At 39.1% G+C, this 25,035-nt stretch overlaps 2 pseudogenes across 1 annotated transcript; one reads left to right on the top strand and one right to left on the bottom strand.

Annotated features, from left to right (window-relative positions):
* LOC147631907 (dammaradiene synthase pseudogene) overlaps window positions 1-25,035 on the bottom strand; it is a 136,635-nt pseudogene that overhangs the window by 10,805 nt on the left and 100,795 nt on the right.
* LOC147631908 (dammaradiene synthase pseudogene) lies at window positions 9,399-13,841 on the top strand (annotated as a pseudogene). Its single transcript, XR_015267375.1, has 2 exons — window positions 9,399-9,947; window positions 11,716-13,841. The product of XR_015267375.1 is annotated as a dammaradiene synthase pseudogene (transcript).

Genomic DNA, 25,035 nt, shown 5'->3' with positions numbered 1-25,035 from the left:
AGTATGGCAAGATTCAAGAGACACATACATTCTACCATAACATTGTGAGCAGGTTTACACTTGATTTCCAATTTTGATGAATCTATGGATAGAAGGAAGGCATTGTATATATTTTCTTGTAAATATTTTGTGTTTCTTTCTTTTAGGTTGTGTTTTAGCTAAACCAAAGGAATCCTAATTGATGGTATGTAATACAAGTCACTCCTTGATCTAAACATATATTTAAAGATCAAGATGTTGAAGAAGAAATGCATGGTGGACAATCAATGGAGGATGCAGAGCAATCAATATGGTGACCATGAGAACCATGGTGATAATACCTCTACATCTTCTTCAAGTAGCGGAATAGGAATTTGTATTGATATAGGAGCCATTGAAATGATGAATTTAGAGATATACCAATTAGCAGCATGGATTCATTTTGAAGATGGATTTTATGATGATACAAGTCAAATATATATCATCATAATATATGTACATATTGATCGGTTTGTATAACTATTTGATGATTTTGTTGTTTTAATTCAATAATATCTGGATGTTTGTCAAGTTTTTTGGGTTATAATTTATTTTAAGTTTTCATTTCCACTCAATTTCAACACTGTTTTTTCCCCAGTGTCTGTCGTTGGAGTGGTGTTTTTTTTGCACCACCGCTTGAGCGATGCTTAAAGCTGCATTTAACTAGTGCCACTAAAAGCAACGCTAATAATAACGACGCTTATCCAACGCCACTCAACGACGCTAATATCGACGCTTAGAGACACTAAAAATGATGCTTAGCGACGCTTTAATGATGCTTATAATGTCGTTTATAGTGACGCCGGGTAAGTTCCAGAGAGCAAACTTATGCATATACCATTGACACTGGTAGGTTTTTAGTGCATGTATTCATATTCAATTGCACACATTTTGTATTCAGGCTTCTTGGCATTCCCATGGGGTTTAACATTTCAGTCAAACAGAGATGGGATTATGTGTTGCTTAAGCTCAAAAACCAGGTTATGAAATGGAGTCATATTAACACGGGTGTTGCTTCTCGAGCCTTTGTACTCAACCATTTCATCATCCCCTCAGTAGTACATTTTTTTGCCTGCTGTGCTGGAGGCCCTCCAAAACCCAACTTCACTCACTGAACTCTATCATGGGTAGCAACCTATGGGGTGGTTCACCTGACAGAAAGAGGATCTGCAAGGTAGCCTTTCAGGTATGCTGTATGGATAAAGAATAGGGTGGTTTGGGTATAATCAACATTGGATTACTGGCTTAAAAGTTTGCAGCAAAATGGATTCAAAGAGCCATCTTTTCCAATGATGTATGGGCAGACCTGCTCAAAAGGGATGTTGGAAAATTCTGACTGAAAGACAAAAGGGCTTGGAAGGGGTTCTCCCTCAATGAGGCTCTTTTCTCAAAGGCCCACCTTTCACCAATAGGCCGCAAGCTCTGTTGCAAAATGTGGGAGTCATGGATGGGTTATAAGAAGCTCTTTTCCTTTCAGATGTATACCAAGAGGGGTCGGGTATGCGTATGCAGCTGATTCAGTTTGGTTTGGACACCTGGTGAAGCCGATTGCCAATGATCAAGTTCAAATTGGCCTCTCTTGTTTCAAAGCTAGAGTAAAGGTTTGGGGAGATCTATGTGACTCATCTGGTATGTTCAACAGAGTTCAAATCATTAATAAGTTCACTTTGCCAAGGGGTGGAGTTGAGCTGATAGAGCAAAGATGTAATGCGCTGAAGGTTGCCATTCCACCGAGGATTAAATGTGATTACAAAGAATTTGCTAAAGCCCTTCGGTGGGGGTTTGCTAGTAACCTTGTCAAGCTACCTAACTCATTTAATGCAGGCAACTTCTCGAACTCAACAAAAGGTGATCCTTGTCCTGGAACAAGCATCAATGGGCTTTTCGCTTCAAACTAATCTGGGCCTTTGCTCAAGAAAGGATGCATGCAATTCTGGCTTGGTTGGTAATTCACAAAGCAAACTGGACACAAGAGAAGGCTCTGAAGCTGGGGCATGGGAATGGTATTTGTCCCCGGTGTAAAACAAAGCTAGAGACTCTCCCGCATCTCTTTTACTCCTACCCAGACACTAAGCAGTTCTTGAGGGTACTGAATGAGGCCTTTGTGAAGATTAGAAGTTCCCCACTCAGCTGGAAAGAAGTGCTTTTGGAGGAATGTCTTCATCTTGACCCCTTAATATGGCAGTCTGTCAGAATTCTTTTGCTGTGGTATGTCTAGAAACAAAGGAATGAAGCCCTCTATGAAATTAAAACTAATCACAACTTCTTTCTTTTTTTGGACAGTGTCCTCAAGTTTACCTATCAAATTCAATCAAGTGGAGATCTGACGGTAGTGGACCACTGGCAGGCTCTTCCATGGAGGAAGTGGAGAAAAGTTCTCAGCTCGTCTCTCTCCAAAACGAAGGAAATCATGTGTCAAGGCTTGGAGTTTGAATGCCACAGAAGGCTTAAAGATGTTGTTCATCATATTCAGGCCTCGGATGGTTTTGGAGGGGTACATTAAACCCTCTCGTCAGGCCCATGGCAACTGTTTCAGTCTTTTCATCATGATTCAGTCTTAGTCTGCTCATGTAAAGGTTATCCTCAGTTTCAATTGCCCTCAGTTTTTGTGGCCTTCAGCCACTATTTTTTCCAGTTTTAAATGCTTCTGGTGTGTAGCTAAATCCCTCATCTAGCTTTTTAGCAGTCTTTAGGGTCCCCCCATGGACCTTCCTCATGGGCGTTGTAATCTCACTTTTTTTTAATATATTCTACGGTTTTTTTTTTAAGGTACGTAGAATCCATACATACGAGCAATGAAGGAAAGACAAGGGCAAATATATGAAGGCATAGACTACACGGACCTGGATAAAAGAAGGAAGAAGGCCGGAACTTGCAATCACAGTGAGGACAGGATTATTGGCAATATGAAGGCATCAACTACAATGGCTTCCCGTAATAAGAGAGCTCTTAGAAGACCTTCATGTCGAACAGTTAAACGGGGGTCACAACAGTACTCGGTGGGAGCAGGCCTGGAAATTATGATCATCGATAGAACTTATATAAAGACCACCTTGAAGTGCAGTTTAACGCGGGTCACTACAGTCGCTGGGAGCCTGGAGATGATCATCAATATGATCAATGAAGTAGGTGGAAGAGTTTGGGTCCTAACTCTCTGATGATAAAACTGCATTCTCCGAGAGATGGCAGCAACACGCTACTTTCAGCTTTTAATATTTGGGTGGGGATTACCCTGCCGGATATTTTGGCCACTTACTTTGAATGACCGTAAAAGAATAAAGTAAAAGAACCGACATTATTTCTACTATACTAAATCTATCATTTTGAAGGCGTCAAAAATTATTATCCTTGTACTGTACCTTAAAAACTGACATTATTTCTACTATACTAAATCTGTCATTTTGAAGGCATCAAAAATTAGTATCCTTGTACTGTACCTTTGTAAAAATCCGTATATTATGGATCAGCACTAGAAAAAAATCCACCTTTAGTGTAATTTTCAAGGTTGAATTTCTCGAAAAAGGGTTAATCTATTTTTCAGGGGGTTTTATTTACCGAGGTTATTTCTTTAATTTCTTGAAAATAAAGATGAGAAAAATATGTCCCTGCAAAAAAGGACTACAAAATATATGTCCCTGCAAAAAAAAAGACCAGAAAAAATATATACAAAAAAAAAGACTTAAAAAAATATATCCTTGAAAATAAACCAGAAAATATATCCTTGCAGTTGTATGTATGATCCGGGTTCGTTCATACTAGATTTGGTTTAGTTAATACATTGTATGATAATAGTTATTACTTATTAGTTATAAGGGCGGTTTAAAGTTTAAACTTTAGGGTTCATACAATGGAACCTCGCTCTTATCTGCGGTGTTGAGTGGCCAATCACATGAAGTTGTTCAGATTCCCAGCCTATCCCAGATGCTCTTCCTCAGTCGTGGCCTGTCGTAATAAGCTCCCGACTCCTGAATCTTCCTGCAGTACACGGAGCGGACCGTCTTGCATGCATCGCCTGTGACCTGACTCCTGAGTCTTGTGATGAGCACGAAGCGCACGATGTTGCATGCATGTTTGTGTTCTGTTGTTTTTGCTCTCTTTTGCAACCTGCCTAAGCTCTCGAGATTGTAGACGATTTTACTGGTGGGCACTAGTTGTTTTCTCTCTATTGTTCTTGTGCTTTCGTTCTTGGCCACAAAAGTGAAGAGGTTACACAGGTGATAGGTATGTTTCTTTACGTATCTGTGAGGTGATTTGATGTTTGATCTATAGTGTATACCATCTGTGAGGTGTATTTCTAATTTGATGTTTGATCTTTACACATCTGTGAAGTGTATTTCTGATTTGATGCTACATGCATGTTTGTGTTTTGTTGTTTTTGCTCTCTTCTGCAGCCAGCTTGAGCTCTCGAGACTTTAGACGATTTTACTGGTGGGCATTGGTTGTTTTCTTTTTTGTAAGAGGTGTTCTAAGCCCATAAAGCTACGGTGAGATTAGATTCCTAATCATTACATTGAGCCTGAACAATTTTAGTTAGCATAGAAATAAGGACTTTGTTGGTACTCTCAGCTTGACCATTTTCTTGTGGGTATTATGGTGTGGATTTACAATGTGCAATCATGAACATTATGGCAAGTTGTTTAATTATATCATTTATAATGTGCTTTCCTTGGTCACTTACCATTTCACAAGGATAACCACCAAAATAGATAATAATGTTGACATGTAAAGAAACTTAGTTATGGCCACAATGTCTCTGATGCCCATCCTCAAATCTCTTGCTTCAGCCTATTTTGTGACATAGTTTGTAGATCTATTAAAATGTATCTTGCTTGGGTGCTACATGCGATCGGACTGATGGGTCCCACAAAATCAATGCCCCATTTTATAAATGGTTCTAAAACTTTGATAAGGTGCAAAGACTTCATGCCCTTTTAATGGTTTGACACATCATTGACACTCCTCACATCCTTTGAGACAAATAATGCACAATCCTTAAAAAGTATGGGCCACCAATAATTGGATTGAAGTATCTTTCTTCTAGTAATGTCTCCTTGTCAAAGCGTCCACTAGCTACCTATTGTTGTGCTTGTTCTAAGATGTATAATTATTCATCCTTCCTATGGCAACATCTTATTATGTCATCCTTACCTCTTCTATAAAAGGTTCCAGCAATCAATTGGTAAGGATCCACTTCTTTTAGCAACTTCCTAAATCTCTCCTTAACGCGAAAACCATTAGCTAGAAAGTTAACGATTTTTTTACTCCACTCTGGTATATCTTTAACCTTGAATAGTGTAGCATCAATTAGATCATCATCTACTCCAACTGGTGCTTCACCATTAGGTATGTGAGCCAAGTCTCACAACCACTGTAAAATCAAATTCAAGAAGGATCAACAACCAATGCGGTGATTCTCCTTGTGTGGCATGGTTTATTACCAAGGTATAATAAGGCTTCATGGTCAACATAGAAAACAAACTAATTAGCTAATAGGTAATGCCAAAATTTATTCGCCACATACACCGTAGCTAATCCTTCACTTTCCATGGGTGGTTTAGTTTATCTCAGCCTCACATAATTGTCGGCTATTAAAACTTATAGGGCGTTCTAGTAGTTTATGTTCACCCGGCTGAGCTAGGACACATCCAATAGCAAAGGTAGAAGAATCTATGTACACATGGAATATATTATTCCATTTTGGTGCTCACAAGATTACAGAGCTAGTTAGAGCTTACTTTAACGTATCATAGAGATGCTGGCACTCTTCTGTCCACTTAAATACAATGAGAAGTTTAAATCTCGACATAGAAGAGTATAAACCGTCTAGAGTAGCCTACATGCCCCATAGAAGAGTATAAACCATCTATAGTAACCTGCATGCCCCATAAACCTTTGGACTCCCTTCTTGTAGTTCCTGGGTGGGGGTAATTCTAAGCTATTTACCTTGTAGTTCATAGGGGGGATAACTCTTAAATAATGTTTACCTTTTTTTCATTTGTGGAGATCCCATTTTTGGACACTATATGCCCTACGATGACTCCATGTTTTACAAAAAATTGGTTCTTGAAGGGGTTTCAGATATGCAATAATCATTGAAATACCTTACGTAAACAAGATAAATTCTCCTTCCATTATGAATGAATGCATAAATCATTTAAGCAAGCTTCAAGAATTTTCCTTAGAAAATAGTTCAAAGTAGCATTCATAAGTCATTGTTGGAATATGGCTGGTACATTTGTGAGAGCAAATGACATAACTTTATAAGCAAATACACCATGTTCTGTAACAAAAACACTATTAGCTTGATCCTTAAGAGCAATGAAAATTTGATTATATCTTGAGTATTCGTTTAAGAAGCTGTATGCTTCCTTGCTTGCTACACATTCGAGAATGTGTTTAAAATATGGCAAGGGTTAATGGTCTCTTCTCGTAACCGTATTTACCTTCTTAAGATCAACACATACTCTCAATTTTCCATTCTTTTAAGATACAATCACAATTGGTTAAACTAGGATAGGGTTGTTTGTTACTGATAGATATAGTGTTTGGTACCATGGGAATTATGTGTTTTACAACCTCAATGGGTACTCCCTTCATGTCGTGGTAATCCATGCAAAAAAATCCTTATATTGCTTGAGGAGAGCAATGAGTTCAGCTTTCTGAATCTGGGTGTGGTCTTTTGCTATTTAGGGTCTTCTTAAGGTTTAGCGAAGTCTACTTATTTTACTTTAGCTGAGTCATTGTAGGCTCCCCCTACGTGACTTGTTAGTTTTTGTGTGGAATTATTAAACACTAACTTGCATTTTCTAATTGTAAAGGATTTATAGTGCTCCGGTGTAGGGCGAAAGTTAGGTGTTAGCTTATGATCATCTTTGACTGCTTTAGCTATAGCTTTTTATTCCTTCTTATTTAGAGCCAACTCTCTATTTTTATTTCGCTTGGCTAAATGACTAAGCTTTGATTCGCCAATGATATCCATTTTAGCTATTAACTTAATGGGAGGAGGGAAGCAATACATAACTTTTTATAATTCCTCTCCCTAATTGTTAATAAACTTGCGATGTATATCAAATGCACCAACATACTATAGACCCATTGGGTAGGAGTCATTCTTTCTTGTAGCCTTTTATGATGATTGGCTGCATAACGCTTACATATTTATCATTTTTGAGAGATTCCCTGGTTTTTAAAGAATGCTCATTTCTTTCTTTAGATTGGGACTCAGCGGTTTCATAGCTGCTAGTCTTCTTTTTAGTTTCGCTTCCCAAGGTTTCTTTTGATATTATCGGTTACGTTTTGTTTGTGGTTTTTGCAAAGTTGGTGTTGCTTTAGTTTCCATTTCAGACTCACTGACCACTAGTTCTTGTGTTAGATTCATTCCTTGTGGATTCAAGCTCACTGTATCTAATCCCTTTAATATCATAGTGTAGAGCATGGTAAAACCTTTAGGAGTTCTTGACCATCAATTGTAACCCATGTAGACCCTCTTGTTTCCTAGCTATATCAATTGTGGCCAATAATATGTATCTAATTCATATCATTTTTAAAATCCATGGCAAGTTATTTTTCAGCAGCCTTGTAAGGTGGGTTGTTCCCTACATTGTCTCTTCTTTGCCATGTATAACATTATTTAAATGGGGAAGATAAACCCTAATGATTGAATCATTGAATTGGAGGTAGACATGCTTCTAAGACCAATAATGTGTACCATCTTGGTAATGAAGTACAATAATTTCATGTAAGTTATGACTCTTTTTTTTCTTCTAACCTTCATAACAACAACATGCAAAGGCATTTTAGTGGCATTTTCACTACACCACTTCATGTGAGAAAATTTATGTTCTTCTGAGCGTATGTGCTTCTGAATAGCACTAAGTTGAATGGTTTTACATCCTTTTTCCTTTCCCCAATTATGTTCCCCCAATGTTCCTTTACTTTATATTTTTCACACCATACACATTTCATGCACTCTTCCTTTCCATACACAATCATTTTTAGAAAGGTGAATTTTTACTCCCACTCTTTTCTATATTTTTGATGACAATTCTTCTTGTTTGAGTTCTTTCTTGTCTACTTTGTTCAACAATAATGAACCATTAGGGAAATTATGAGCTTATTTTGGGGCCCCTCTAAGAAGTTTCATGCTCTTTCTCTCTCTAAAAAATGGGGCCATGGTGAATCCTATCAATCTTATGTCGTCAGAACCCCTCCATGTGACATGTCATTAAGAAGCTTATGATGAGTAGATTTCAAATATACAATCTCCAACAAGTTTCAAGTAATAGTAATACTCAAGATACACCATAAACAAGATTTAAGATGCCAAAATGAGGCCACGGTGAAATTTAAGCATCATACCAAACATTTCCAAATCATCATTCACAACATCTTCTTGTTTGAAAGTTTTTGCTCATCTACTTTGTTAGAGGACAATGAACTATCCCGCATCATCTTCTTGTTTGAAAGTTCTTGCTCATCTACTTTGTTAGACGACAATAAACTATCATGCATCATACCAACCATTTCCAAATCATCATTCACACCATTTTCACTGCTTTTAATTTCAAAGTTTTCTGTCTCAACATTAAGTTGGCGTGCCAAATAGATTATGCATCGTCTGTTCTCTAGACTTGTTCTGAGGTTGTGAAACACTTAGCACTTGAAATAGTGTGCTTTGGCTCATTTCGATCTACAAAATGTGCACATTAAAGTATAAATTAGAGTTATGTACTCCCATGACACTATTTTACTAAATCGATTTAAGATGATAGTTCGTCACATTATACACAATAAAATATGTAAAATACAAATTACTTTGCTTAAACACAAAAACCATTTTGAAATCATAATTTCAATAATAATGTAATTTAAAATGCTAAATTCAAAATGCCAATAAGTTAAGAATTTACTTGATCCAAGTAGGCTCTTCCAATTTAAAACTTGCTTCTACTTCTAATGCACTGAGCTGCACCAATATCTTGATCTACAAGAACCCAAATAGTGTGAATTAAGTTATGCTACCGCATGTAAACATGAAAAGTATAAGATGTATAATTATTCATAAACATGTACGTTTTTTAACCTTATTCTTTTACGGTCATTCAAAAATAAGTGGCCAAAATGCCCAAAAACGGGCATGACCCTTTAAAAAAGCAACCTACCCGTCCACGAGGCCCCAGGGTACTCCTCACCAAAATATTAAAAGCTGAAAGTAGCGTGTTGCTGCCATCTCTCGGAGAGAGAGTTAGGACCCAAACTCTTCCACCTACTTCATTGATCATATTGATGATCATCTCCCAGCGACTGTAGTGACCCCCATTAAACTGCACTTCAAGGTGGTCTTTATATAAGTTCTATCGATGATCATGATCTCCAGGCCTGCTCCCACCGAGTACTGTTGTGACCCCCGTTTAACTGCTCGACATCAAGGGCTTCATTACGGGAAGCCATTGTAGTTGATGCCTTCATATTGCCAATACTCCTGTCCTCACTGTGATTGCAAAGTTCTGGCCTTCTTGTCCGTGTAGTCTATGCCTTCATATATTTTTTTTATTTTTTATTTTTTGCCATAGAAACAGGAATATATTAAGAGAGGAGGAAATTACAACGTCCTATGAGGAAAGTCCATGGGGGACCCATAAAACAGCTAAGCCTAGGTGGCTTTAGCTACAATCCAAAAGCTCTCAAAGATGAATACCACCTATATACTGAACAAAGGACATGAATGAAAAGGTGTGCTGTCCTCCCTCTATATTCTTGTGGACTAAGCCCGATGACCACCATAATGGAGCCTGCTCTGAAGTATTCCTTTTCCACGCCTTGACACATGCTTGCCCTAGTGTTGGAGTTAGAAGAATTCAGAACTTTCCTCCACTTTCTCCACGGATGATCCTGCGCCCAATGACCAGCTTCAGAACTTTCACCTCTAGGTTAGACTTGCTTGATCAGATTGAGAATGCTGTCAAGAAATAGAAAGAAATTGTGATTAGTTTTTATGCCAAAGAGGGCTTCATTCCTTTGTTTCTAGACATGCCACAACAGGAGACATCTAATAGACTGCCAGCAGATTAAGGGGTCTAGCTGATGACATTCCCCTAACAGAACTTCATATATTTGCCCTTGCCTTTCCTTCAATGGCGCTCATACGTATGGATTCCACGTACCTTGTTTTAAATATTACTACGGTTTCTGTTCCACTTTTCAACAGACATATGCCTAATTTTCCTTTAACTTTGAAGATTTTTCCATGCAATCCTGCTGCAATGATAGGCATGTTTGCCTAATTTTCCTTTTAACTTTAGAGATTTTTCCATCCAATCCTGCAATGATAGGCATGTTTTTCTGCTATCCTAGCAGTTTGGGTTTAATAAAACCTTCTTTTTTATTTAGATGATTTGATTGATTATACTTTTGCCACTTGCGACCGTGACATCAATTTGGATTTCAGCGAATTGATTATGTACTTTGTCGTAGTCTGATACCAAACGATACTATGTGCAGAGTTGAAGATATGATAGAATCTTCAATCTCCTAGCTGTTAGTCTAATAATTGGGCCATGGAGTGTTGTAACAAACAGACTTACGTATCCATGCTCACTTAGCTATATCTTTAGATCAGTTTAAACATTAAACTCTATAGTTAAAGGACATATACGAAGTGGTGGCCGACTGTAGTCGGCTCATCAGTACACTTACACTAAATCCACTAATTAGTATTTTAAAATTTAGCCTTCGAGACTTAATCAACGTGTCAATTCACTAGGGATTCACAATGAATGGTTCCAATTCTGTATTTAGCTTAGACACGACATTCGTGTTACAGTACTAATCTCATTCATATTGTAGTCCCTGGGTTGTTTTCAGGCTTTGAAGATGTTGTACATGCATGCATACAAAGTAGTCCTTTGAGGAGTACTTAAGTAATCTTCTCTAATTCTGAATTAATTATTCATCACTTGCAGAAAACATTTTTTTCAACAATTCAAAGAACTATCAACCTCAAATTTTTGTAGGATTTTTTAAATTTAAAAGTTTTTAGCAAAATTATAACTAAAATCCCTTAAAATTTGTAAGTTTTTGTGACTTGTTATTTTGAACTTTGAAGGTTATTTTTCAAAATTTGCCATTCACCTGACACTAAACCTCGGTTTTTCGTGAACACTATTTTGAAGCCGTTTCACTCATCAATGTTTTGCTAGATTTAGATTTAAGGGTGTTAAACTTTAGCTCTGTTGTAGGCGTCCATTATAACTTCTACACTTTAGTAAGCTATGGAGATGTAGAAGAGGAGTGAGCACTTAGTCCATGATTTGAGAACCTTGTTTGGATAGCGTGTTTTCAATCCGAGCATTTATAGAGTATAATATATAATGACATTTAGAGAATCTTTCGGAAAATGTAAAACTTTTCAGGTTTCCACATTCCACTTTTGGATAGTTGAAAATTGAAATTAGAAACTAGTGGTCTCGCTTGCTCTGAATGTAGTGGTCTCTCTTCTGCAACTTACAGATCAGACCGATGAGATTGAATTAACTTTATCATTATTTAACAATCTTACTGATTCGGGAACCGATCAAGAGATGATTATCTGTAATTATTTGTCTTATTTAAGAATATTTCTTTATAATTATCAATTGGATTGTGCATATATATTTCTAATCTAGAAATTTGCTTGTTTCTTTCATGAGCTGCATGCAGGGTATTAGTGGTGTGCGTATAGTCGTGAGCAAAGATGTTGCCATACAGTCAAGAGTTTTACAATGAAGCGGAAGCCATTAAAGGTGGAATGGGTGGAGAAAACCCGACTTCAGATGAGGCCATCAAGCGCAGCCAAGATCTGCTGCTTTCCCAACAGTACCCAGAAGGCTACTGGTGGGCAGAATTAGAGAGCAATGTTTCCATCACTGCTGAAACCGTCCTCTTGTTCAAGATATTGGGCATTGATCGTAACTACCCAGTCCACAAGATGGAGAATTACATAAGGAAAAACCAGCGCAGCCATGGCGGGTGGGAGCTTTTCTATGGAGATGGTGGTGAGTTGAGTCTCTCCATAGAAGCTTACATGGCACTGCGTTTGCTGAACGTTCCTGTTACCGACCCAGCACTGCAGAACGCTTTGAAATTTATCCTTAACAGAGGAGGTCTGACAAAGGCTAGGATTTTCACCAAGCTTTGTTTGGCTATGCTGGGGTGCTTTGATTGGAGGGGGATACCTTCTTTGCCAGCTTGGTTGGCGTTGTTGCCGAACTGGTTTTTGACAAACATATATGAAATGTGTAGCTGGGCGAGGTCATGCACAGTGCCTTTGATTGTGGTGTTTGATAAGAAGCCTGTATTCAGGGTGACTCCGGCGGTGTTCTTGGACGAGCTGTATGTGGAAGGGAGGAAGCAAGCGCGCGTGACCGCACCCTTCAGAGGCGATTGGACGGACTTCTTTGTGGTGGTGGATTACGCTCTCAAGGTGGCGGAGAGGTGGGGGTTGGTGCCGTTCAGGGAGAGGGGCCTCAGAGCGGCGGAGAAGTGGGTGGTGGAGACGCAGGAGGACTCGGGTGATTGGGCGGGTGATTGTCCGGCCATGTTCTACTCTTTGCTGTGTATGAAGACGCTCGGGCACGAGGTGACTGATCCGGTGATGCACAGGGGCCTGCTCGCCCTAAAAGACTTCTCAATGGAGACCGCTGATCAGTACTGGGTGCAGCCGTGCGTGTGTGGGACACGGCGCTTGTTGTCAGATCGCTGGTTGAGTCCGGGATGCCGCCTGATCATCCGGCCCTCCAGCGGGCTGGGGAGTGGCTACTCAAGAAGCAGATTACCCAGCATGGAGATTGGTCCTTCAAGAATAACTCCGGCTTCACGGGCGGCTGGCCATTCTTGTTCTTCAACAGATGGTACCCCGACGTGGACGACAGCGCGGTTGTCGTCATGGCCCTGGATGCCGTCGAACTCCCCACTGAGATAATGCAGGGGGCCATTACTCGCTCCGTCAAGTGGATCACCTCCATGCAGTGCAAAGCCGGCGGCTGGGCGGCTTTCGACAAAGATAATGACCAGGACTGGCTCAACTCCACCCCTTACGGTGACCTGAAAGCTATGATCGACCCCAACACCTCCGATGTCACCGCTAGAGTCCTGGAAATGGTGGGCAGATTACAGCACGGCAACTTCAACGCTCCTTTGCCGCCCCCGGAGTCACTACATCTACGGCACGTGCGGCGTGCTGGTTGCATTATCTGTCGTGGCACCCTCCACTCATGAAGAAGAAATCTCAAGAGGAGCCAAACGGCTAGTTCAAGTGCAGAACACTAACAACAGTATAGGAGATGGAGGGTTGGGTGAAACATGCTACAGCTACAACGACCCTGCCGCCCTCAAAGAGCAGACCGGATATGGAAGCACTCCTTCTCAAACCGCATCGGCAGTTATAGGATTATTGGCTGTAGGAGATGCTCTAGGACAATATGAGGTAGAGTCCATTGAACATGGAGTCAGATACCTGTTAACCACCCAAAGAAAAGATGGATCTTGGTACGAGGCTTCCTTCATAGGAACAGGATTTCCTGGTCATTACTACCTCAAGTATCACTTTTACGCCCAGCATTTCACTCTCACGGCTCTTGCACGATACCGTTCTTGTCTGCTTCAAGTTAAGAAAATTATGCCTTTATCCTCTTGAAAGGCTAGAACTGATTTCACGCCTCTTATTATTATTTCGGGCATCTTTTTGGTATGATCCCTTTCTGAAGCCACCCTACTAGAGCTACTAGCTCTATTCTCTCTCTACTCTTTGAGAAAAATAAAACTCTCACAATTTATTATTTTGGGCTTCTTTCCGTGTATGATCCCCTTCTGAAGCCACCCTTCTAGAGCTACTAGTTCTATTCTCTCTCTACTCTTTGAAAAAAATAAAACTCTCACAATTTAGAAAAGAGGAAGAAAAAATAGAACCATAGATATTTTTTATTTTTGTTGACAAAAAGAAATATATTAAAAGTGTCATTTATTACACTTTCAGGTGATTATAATACCAGTTTTTTTTTATTACAAAGAAATATATTCTAGCATGTAGTTATGTTCCTAGATGTGATGCAAGGTTCTTAGGCATCGCTTCTTCACGCTGCACATAAAAGAAATAGAAGGACGCAGGGTTCCTAGGCATCCTTTCTGTTTCTTTTACGAACTGTGGCTCTGTAGTTGCAGCAGTGGTAGCACATTACATTTATTACGCCGATTAGGAATGGCCAAACTGCTATGTTGACTAACGCATTGCACCACGTGCTGCCTTGTGAATAGGGAGCCAAAGGGATAAGCGAGAAGGGGGGTCAATGATGGAGGAAAATGCAATAGTAGACATGCAGATGTTGTTTTAGTTTCTTTGTTTATTGATGTTTTCGTTCCAAGGAAACCAAAATGAATGTCTTCTTTTTTCACGCATAGGCTCCTATCCATGCCTCCTCTCATATTATATTGCCTTTGGTACTCCCATCTAGCTTTAGTTGAAGTTTAACAACTTAATAACACACATTTTATGGTGACTATCCAAGCCGCTATAAATTATGGGGATCATGTTTGAAATCTGGCCATCCATCCTCAATGTGAGCCCAAGCCGGTGAGTCGACGGGAATCCTCATCATGCATTCGGTTGGACGATGGTTCACATGCCATGACATTGACTTAGTGATGGATTGACGGAACATATGTTGAATGTGAGGTATAATAGTAAAATGCCTCAATACCTTTTGCAGAATTTTTGCATCTTGTAAATCCTTCCTATAACGAGCCTCTCCATAAATTAGATATTGCATGACATTGGCAAAGACACCCCTGAATAGTACACAATCATTACAACATACATGAATTCAAGTGTAATCCATACGAAGCCTGGAAAGTATTCTTCGAGCATCACTTCTTCTTGCAGACATGAAATTGTTTGTAGCATCTTCTTTAATAACCAGAGTAGGCTATTCACACTATTATCGCTCCATCCATATGTTGTTTGCAAGTTAAGGATTTGCAAGCATACCCGCAAATTTGAGTACTTTGCACCCTCATACAATGGTGTGTTAGTCTCCTTGTGTAACACATCTTCTCTTTCATGTGTTTCAAAGTAAGGTGTCTCCTCCTCACCCTCGCTTTGAAAAAGTGAGTGATCATCTCCTCCATGACATCCTCTTCCTCTATCTCATGTGGAGGAAATCATGGGTCTTCTAAATGTACTTAACACGCTCCACTTTCCAAGTGCTCCTTATGATGCTTGTATTCATTCCTCAAGTTTCCCCCAATGACAAAATAATGAGGCATATTGTGTAGTACTTGTGCACCAAGGTCCATGCCCTTCTGATCCTAATGAACCATATTTAGAATTGACACTCAACATTACATATGAAAAACCATAAGTTTACATTTCAAGGCATAAGTTTATATACTAATCGAGGAATTGTCTTGCATCGTCAAGTTGGTTGGCATTGGTTCAAATGAGCCCCATTTTCTAATATGCTCCAATGTCACTCGACGTTCACGTACACAAACATTCTTGCATCTTACACATGAACAAGGGATTTTTCTTTGCAACCACTGTAGACCTCCAATTAATGGTTAACCACTATCCGAACTAGTAGAAGACATCTGTATATCGGGCATAAAAAGTGTGCAATTAAAAAACTAAATATGAATACATGCACTAAATCTACCAGTGTCAATATATGCATAGGTTTACTCTCTGGAATTTATCGAGCGTTGTTATAAATGACGTTATAAGCATCGTTAAAGCATCGCTAAGTGTCGTTTTAGTGGCCCTTATAGCGATGTTGAGAAAATTAACTTTTCAAACCCACGGCACTGTCGACGCCTATCTTCCTCTCCCGCAAAAAATTCCCTCCACTCCTTTTCTTGAGTTCATGCACCGACTCCTCCCTTCCATCAATCTCGATCCCCTCACATGCATTTGTACTCTATATATTCCCCTTCCCCTACCTCTTCATGAGACTCTTTCTCTTCATCACACCAAATGGCTATGGTCTAAGCTCTTGAAGGTATTTTTCTCTTATGTTTTATTCTAATGCATTTGTTTAGGGTTCTTCTTCTTCTTCTTCCCTTTCCCTTTTCCCCTTTCCCCTTTCCCCTTCCCCTTGCTATTCCTCTTTTTTTTCCTATTCATCACTCTACAAGTGATGGTGTGACCTAATGATTAGGGTTTGCTTCTATTATGCTTAACCTAATAATTGATAAGAAACATAATGAGCTTTTAGAAATTTATATAGTTTGTGTATTAACATTACTTGATCTTGTGTGATACAGGAAGATGATGAAGAGGAAATAGGCGAGGAGGACCAAGAGGATGAGGAGGAGGAGAAGGAGGAGGAGGATGAGTAGAGATTGGCCTATTGTGTTTAATATTGTGTAACTTCATACTCAATGTAACTCGCCTATTATGACATTTTGGATGTAACTCACCTTTTATGGCGTTCGGGATTTAATACAATTAAGATTTTGAGAGTTACTATGTTTCATTTTATATTTCAACATGTCAATATGTCCATTTGTACAAATTATAACTATTCTCAATATATTGACTTAAAAAAAATTGGTGCAGATTGGGAAATTAGCCCTAATCTACCCCAAAAAGAAAAATTACAGTACCACTAAAGCGACGGAAATAGCGACACTAACGTTTTTTAATAGCATCGCTGAATGAAGAAAATAGTGACATTGATTTTGTTTTTAGCGCCAAAGTGTGGCACAAATAGCGATGCTGATGTTTTTAACAACATTGCTGAGAGCGACAAAAATACCAACGCTGATGTTTTTTAATAGCATCGCTAAGTGGCAAAAATAATATGGGATAAAGCAGTGGTTATAATGTGGGATATAGAGTCAAAAAAATAATGACGTATATAGCAGTGCTTACAGCACTTACACCCCCATACTTTTCTAGATCCTTTTATAAGATCCTTTTACACCCCGCCGATGCTAACCCCTCTTTTTGTTGTAGTGAAAGTAGGTTGAGGAGAAATGTAGGTACGTATGTATCATATGCAAAGGGAAGGAAAAGGTAGATCAACCTTTTGTACCTGATGATCTGTCAGCAAGTCACTCATAGGTGGATGGTGACTCTAGTGGCTCTGAGTAAATCCTTGATGAGATGCTCGGCATTCTATCTATGGTTACTCCTGGTGTAAGGAGAATAAAGGTTGTTTTGAGGACACCTGGCAATGATCCAAGTGTACACACATCTATGAGGGTTAGGTACCCTGTTGATAGGTGGAGATATGATGGATATACAACCCATCATTATGCTTACATGGTCAAAGAAATACAAGATTTGAGCACACTTGTTTTGAACAAGTACTTGGAAATAAAATGGGAAGATGCCATGAATTAGGAGATGATAGCATTGGATGCAAATGCAACATGGGAGTTAGTGCCTTTGCCTAAGGAAAAGAAGACAATTGGATGTAAGTGGGTGTATAAGGTCAAGAATAACGTAAATGGTACAGTGAGTAGGTATAAGGTCAGAGTGGATGCCAAGGGCTATGTGCAGACCTATGGCATTGACTATGTGGAGACATTCAGGTCTAGTTACAAGAATGGAAACCATGAGAGTTGTTATTACTATGGCTGCAGGCAAAGAGTTAGCCTTTACATGAGATATCCCAATATAAAGAATGCCTTCTTGCATGGTGATTTGCAAGAAGAAGTATACATGATGTAGCCACCAAGTTATGAGACTGATGCACACCTAGATTTTGTGTGAAGGTTACGTAAATCCCTATATGACTTGAAGCTACATGCACCCCAGAGCATGGTCAAACAAGATCGGGGAGTATCTTGTTACCATTGGATTTGAGATATCTAATGTAGATTTTTCACTTTATGAGAAGCAAGATAGAGAGATATTGCTATTAGCCATCTATGTGGATGACTTGGTTGAGGAGATTACTTGGAGTGTAGTGTGTGGAGTTGAGCTCAAGGGGGAGTATTCAGATATCAAGCTCAACTAGTGCTGTAGGAACATTGACGGCCCACCTTGGTGATAGCTTTCGCACTTATGCGACTGGCATGGTTGGTGAGATTATGGTTGACATGCCACTAGTGGATGACAAGCTATGTGATAGCCACCTTGAAGTACTAGAGTTATGGCATAGTTATAGTGCCAGCTCATATATAGTCGAGTTCACACTATGGACTGACGATTGTATGTTATTATAGGAGAGTACATTCTCTTATATAGTATGTACACTTATCTTTTAGTTATATGGTTGTAGAGAAGAGAAGAAGATAGAAGAAAATTCAGCCATCCATCTCTCTTGTGTTTTGCGTTCTTTTGTGTGTTTGTGTGTGTTTGCATGCAAGGAACTCAAGTTCTCCCTCTCCCCCGCATTCTTTTTAAGAAAGGGGGGGAGAGAAAAGAAAATATGATCTGTTTCTTACCCCCCTCCCTCTCATATATTTTGTGTACAGGGGTCCCGTTGGGCACTATGCAAAAAAGAGCGGGTGGCAATATACCGTCACAATTATCCAACGTCCGATGGGGGTGAAACTATGCAAGTGAGGGGAGAGTGACCCCATGGACCCACTCACAAAATTTCACCTCCATCGGATGCCACATACGCATGACGTCCTACCCAAACCCGTTCTTTTTTTGCATAGGGGGCTCGTTCGGCACTATGCAAAAAAAGAATGGGTGGCAACACCTTTCCGGCGTCCAATGGGTGTGATGTCTAAGTACCCAAACTTGCTCTATGCATGTGGTTATGCCCCACAACTCTATGTACGAATGTAGCGTTGTGCATATCTCCATGGGAATTTTAAAACTCCAAAATTCCTTTATCGAAGCATGGTTGTGGACACAGTTATGACCTCATCCTCGTATAGTAGTATCGCAAAAAGCTATGTAAGAAAAGTTAAATATTGAGTTTCATTTCCTTTAACTAGAGTGTATAAAGCTCAACATTAAACAATAATATTGCAATCGTTGTAACTAATCAAGAAGAAGCTCACTTGCATGTGCCATTTGTATTGAGGTCTACATCATGGTCCACATGGCCCATTGTTCTTGTGAATTAAAATATTCATCCATGGATGTCCATCAATAAGGGTCACGTGATGCTTGCACTTCTTGTGCCCGAGAAGCACAAGGTAAAGAATATGGATGTATACCTCGAGCCCTTGATTGATAAGCTTGAACAATTATGGAGAGGCATAAGGGTGAATGATGTTTGTCTTTCAATTTCATGCCGCAATGCAATGGTGAAGGGTATCTTAAAGTGGACTACAATAAATGAATTATTTGTGCATGCTTAGATAAGAATCAATTTATGAGTATGACGTACCTAAGCACTCTGTATAGCCTAGAAAAATGTCTATTAACAATTAATTCTTACATGCCAATTTCGTACGTCTCACAACTGCAAGATATAATGCATGTCCAATTTGTGGTCCATCACTTGTTTTCAAACAAGCACATGCACTAAAGAAAGTGATGTATGATGAACATCATCGATTTCTTCCTCCAAACCACCCAAATTATGCTCCATAAGAGGTTTGTCCAATTTTTAGGAGAGGTGCAAAGTGGGAGGCCATGTGTCATTCGCCTCCTATGATGTCATTGGAGGAAAGTTGGAGGGATGGGAGATGGAGGGTGACTCCCATCAGAGCATTTGCGGGCATGAAAAGGTACTCAATCTTCTATCATCTACCATATTGGACAGAGTTAAGAATAAATGATCTTTTGGATCCAATGCACATTTTTAAAAATGTGGCATCAATGATCTAGGACCATCTAATTGGAAAAAAAAATATCCTTGCAATAAGGGATGACCTAAAGGATATCGGATGTATGGAAAATGCCTGGCCAAGGGTAGTTAATCACAAGGTGGTTTTACCAAAGGCGCCATGAAGGTTGATAATTTAGAGGAAAATAATGTCAAGAATCAAATTTCATATTTTCATACACCAACCGATGTAATGCACCGGTTAAAGGGTGAATTTAGAATAACAAAAAGAAGGGTGAGCATCAATTGTATGGTCTCAAATCAAATGATTGGCATAAGATGATGTAGGTATGTACATAACTATATCTATTTTTTGGGCACTCCTAGGTTTATGTTGTGTGGACTCTATATTGACCTTTTATTGTTTTCAAAAATTAATTTCACTAGTTCATACTTCCAATATCAATTGGTGGGTGCAGAGAAGAGAAATCTTAGAATGCTATCTATAGATAAGGTGGACTAGCAAGGTGAGTTCTAATAAAAACTATAGATTTCTTCGTTTGGTATAACATATAGCTTTGGAATTATCTATTATTCTTTAATTTATCATTTATTCCTTTGTTGAATAGGTGAATAGTGTTAAAGGAGATTCATCTAGATTCCATTGAGAAGGAGCCGGTGTGTATGATTGAAGAAAGATTTCTAAGAAGCATACTCATAACTCAATTGCTCCTTCTAGTTCATTTGGTGGATGAGGTGGCTATATGTGACATTGTTCATAGCTAGTGGATGTCCTTTCTTGAATGCTGGATTTGTGGAGCAAATGGCAACGCCAGAAGGAAGCATGGCGAAGAGATGGTGTGTTCAAGAATCCCTCATATCCATCTCTGAATATTTGAAACAAATTGATCCATCTATTCCTATATTTATGCATAACGATGAGGATGAATGAATGGTGTAACATGTGCCACATGGAAAATGATGCATTCAAAATGTGGATGAGTCCATGTGCAAAAAGGGCATTGCATTTTGTCTTCTAACACTTCTATGATAGAAACGTGGATTGACAAATATGAAGATGCAAGAAAGATACGGATAGAAGAGGAGATAAGAGTATTTAAGAGATCAACATAAAGGCACATGGCACACCCACCCAACCTAAAGGCTCTTCCAAAGGATTGACATATTAAATGGCCTTGATATGTCCTAGATCAAGCCAAAAGGATGGGAGTGGAGACTACAAGAGAAGGATGGGAGCATGCAAGGGGATGCAACTAACATGTAAGTAAAGATGTTTTGCTAAGATATATAGTGTTGAATACTAAATTGCTTACATATAAGCTATATGAAAGACTTTTTATTCAATTTGGGTTGTAGTATAAAGTGCATAATGCAATGTGTTCAGAAGGCCGACATTTTCGCACTCAACATGTAGAATCAAAGAGAATCACATATGATTGTGGTGTAATGGTAAGTTTTGACCAAGAAAGTCGAGCTAGTAGAAGAGATAATAATATTATAGGAGAGAAAGTTGAATATTGTGGAACAAGTCAAGACATCTTCGAGATTGGATTTAGAGCTTTCAAAGTGTTCGTCTTTGATGTTAAGTGGTTCAAAGTGGTATATAGAGGTACTCAAGCAACCGTCAAGTAGCATCCAAGTGGATTTTTCAATTGACTTAACTAAATTATGGCAAGATTCAAGAGACACATACGTTCTACCACAACATTGTGAGCAGGTTTACACTTGATTTCCGATTTTGATGAATCTATGGATAGAAGAAGGGCATTGTATATATTTTCTTGAAAATATTTTGTGTTTCTTTCTTTTAGGTTGTGTTTTAGCCGAACCAAAGAAATCCTAATTGATGGTATGTAATACAAGTCACTCCTTGAACTAAACATATATTTAAAGATCAAGATGTTGAAGAAGAAATGCATGGTTGACAAGCAATGGAGTATGCAACTAATAATCAATATGGCGACCATGAGAACCATGGTGATAATACCTCTACATCTTCTTCAAGTAGTGGAATAGGAATTTGTATTGATATAGGAGCCATTGGAATGATGAATTTAGAGATATACCAATTAGCAACATGGATTTATTGCAAGATGGATTTTATGATGGTAGAAGTTAAATATATATCATCATAATAGATGTACACATTGATCGATTTGTATAACTATTTGATGATTTTGTTATTTTAGTTCAATAATATTTGGATGTTTGTCAAGATTTTTGGGTTATAATTTATTTTAAGTTTTCATTTCCACTCAATTTCAACACTCTGTTTTTTCCCCAGCGTCGTTGGAGTGGTGTTTTTTTTTGTAGCGCCGCTTAAGTTATAGCGGCGTTTAACTAGTACCATGATGCTAATAACACTGTTACTAGCGATGCTTATCCAATGCCACTCAACGACGCTAATATATCGACATTTAGAGACACTAAAAGTGACGCTTAGCGACGCTTTAACGATGCTTATAACGTCGTTTATAGTAATGTTGGGTGAATTCTAGAGAGAAAACCTATGTATATACCATTGACACTGGTAGGTTTAGTGCATGTATTCATATTCAGTTTTTTAATTGCACATATTTTGTTCCCAATACAGATGTCTTCTACTAGTTCGGATAGTGATGGTTCACCATTAATTCGGGGTCTAAGAAGAATCCCTTGTTCACATGTAAGATACAAGAATGTTTGTGTACGTGAACGTTGAGTGACATAGGAACATATTAGAAAATGGGGATCATTTGAACCAATGCCAGTCAAATTGACGATGCAAGCCAATTCCTCGGGTAGTATATAAAATTATGCTTTGAGATGTAAACTCATAGTTTGCCATATGTAATGTTGAGTCTCAATTTTAAATATGGTTCATTAGGATGAGAAGGGCATGGACATTCGTGCACAAGTACTACACAATATGCCTCATTATTTTGTTATTGGGGGAAACTTGAGGAAGGAATACAAGCATGCATGGAGCACTTGGAAAGTGGGGCATGTTCAGTACATTTGGAAGACCCATGATTTCCTCCACTTGAGATAGAGCCTTTTAGGAGGAGGCTCGCCATATTCGACTCAGAGTAGCGATGGATGGAGTGAATCCATTTGGTCTATAAAGTTCATCATGGAGTACATGGCCTGTTTGTCTAGTTAACTATAATCTTCCACCATGGCTAGCGATAAAAAAAGAGCATATTTTATTGTGTTATAGTTCCTGGAAAGTACAAGGTGAAGAACATGGATGTGTATTTAGCCCCTCTAGTTGAGGAGCTTCGTGTTCTATGGGACGGCATTAAAGTTCATGATATTTCCAAGAGGTTTGGACAACGTGCGCTAACATTGAGAGGAATACTTATGTGGACTATGCATGATTGGCCTGGCTATGGAGAGTGCTCTGGTAATACTGTAGCTTGTTAACATATTATGTTAAGTCATGATTGTCATCCAAACTTACCTGCTACAATCTTTTTTGATGTTCGACAGGGCTTTCAGTGTCAGGGTATAATGGATGTCCATTATGTGGGCCGTAACTTGAGGCTGCTCAAAGTCTATGAAGAAGATAGTATACGAGGACCACAAGAAGTATCTCCCTGACAACCATCCTTTGGGTGAGGGATTTCTAGAGAGGTCTCCTGGCATATGGAAGAGCAGTGATTGGAGGACCTTATGGGAGCTAGATCCAACCTACACACCTTAGGAATGAAGCATCTATCCATTTTCCATCAACTTCCATACTGGAATGACCTTCTAGTGAACCATCTTCTTGACCCAATGCATATTTTCAAGAATATAACCAAGGTGCTTTGGAAGCACCTACACACCGTGGGTGAGGGATTTCTAGAGAGGTCTCCTTGCATATGGAAGAGCATTGATTGGAGGACCTTATGGGAGCTAGATCCAACCTAGACACCTTAGGAATGAAGCATCTATCCGTTTTCCATCAACTTCCATACTGGAATGACCTTCTAGTGAACCATCTTCTTGACCCAATGCACATTTTCAAGAATATAGCCGAGGTGCTTTGGAAAACCATCACAAGAGCAAAGGAGAGCAAGGCACAACGAGATGATTTACAAGAGGTTCAATGCATGCAACACTTATGGGCCCAAAATAGAGAAGATGGGAAGGTGAAGCTACCAAAAGTACCTTGGGTCATGACAAAGGAAGAGCAATGACATGTAAAAAAATGCATTAGTGAGTTTCGTACCTCTACAGGATGCATGCATTGCTTGAAGGGAGCATTTACAAAGGACGATGAGCTTAGTGGGTGGCTTGAAGAGTCATGATTGGCACAAATTCTTACAATTCAAGCTTGAAGAGTCATGATTGGCACAAATTCTTACAATTCAAGCTTCCTATAGCCATCAAGGATTGCCTCAACGATGAAATTAGAGCAACAATTTACAAAATTAGTGCAGTGGTGCGTTGGATATCAAGGAAAGAGATTAGTAGAGGCACATTGGAAGAAGCACGGTTAAACTCCATCGAGGCTATTACAATGGCTGAGAAATACTTTCCAACAAGTATTTTAACCATTCAATTGCACTTGCGAGTTCATGTGGTTGATGAAGTTGCTGTGGTGGTTGGGGTTGTCCATAGCCGATGTATGTTTTTCTTGGAGAGATTTATGAAGACACTTAAAGGATTTGTTCGTCAAGAGCTCGTTTTATAGGTAGTACGGCAGCGGGATAGCTTGTTCAAGAATCACTTATATATATAACTGAATTTCTCAGTATGTCTGATCCCGATATGCAAAGATTATGGACACAAGAAGAATATGATCGAGTAGTTGGGAAGAGCCACAAGGGAAAGGCCTTGTGAGAACAATGGATGTAGCATTGCATGAGAAGATCAATAAATTTTGCATCTTAAACTCACATGCTATGGAGAAATGGATCGAGAGATATAACTTGGTGAAGGCTGAAAGGGACCAAGCTCGTTTGAGTTTTAGAAGGAGTCGAACAACCCACACACTACCGTACCCAATAGAACTTGCACTTCTTCCAGACTTTCCTGCTAATAAATGGCTCGAGAAAACCATATTGCAAGCTAAACGCAATGGTGAATCACTAACTCATGAGGAGAACGAGCTTGCATATGGTTGTGATTTCCATGTATGTGAGTTTGAGATATCTACGCATTGTCTTTTATGTTGTGCTTTTGTGAATTTATACAATAAAAGTACTTATTTATGGTGCTTGCAGTATCGTAAGTTTGGGGCACAATAAAAGTACTTATTTATTGTGCTTGCAGTATCGTAAGTTTGGGGCAATTTGGTCACGTGGACGTCACTTTTGAG

The sequence above is a fragment of the Cibotium barometz genome, chromosome 14 (genome assembly GCF_041138505.1).
Source record: "Cibotium barometz isolate CiBa-2024 chromosome 14, ASM4113850v1, whole genome shotgun sequence".
Classification (NCBI taxonomy): Eukaryota; Viridiplantae; Streptophyta; class Polypodiopsida; order Cyatheales; family Cibotiaceae; genus Cibotium; species Cibotium barometz.
This window is presented reverse-complemented; position numbering and strand designations above follow the sequence as displayed.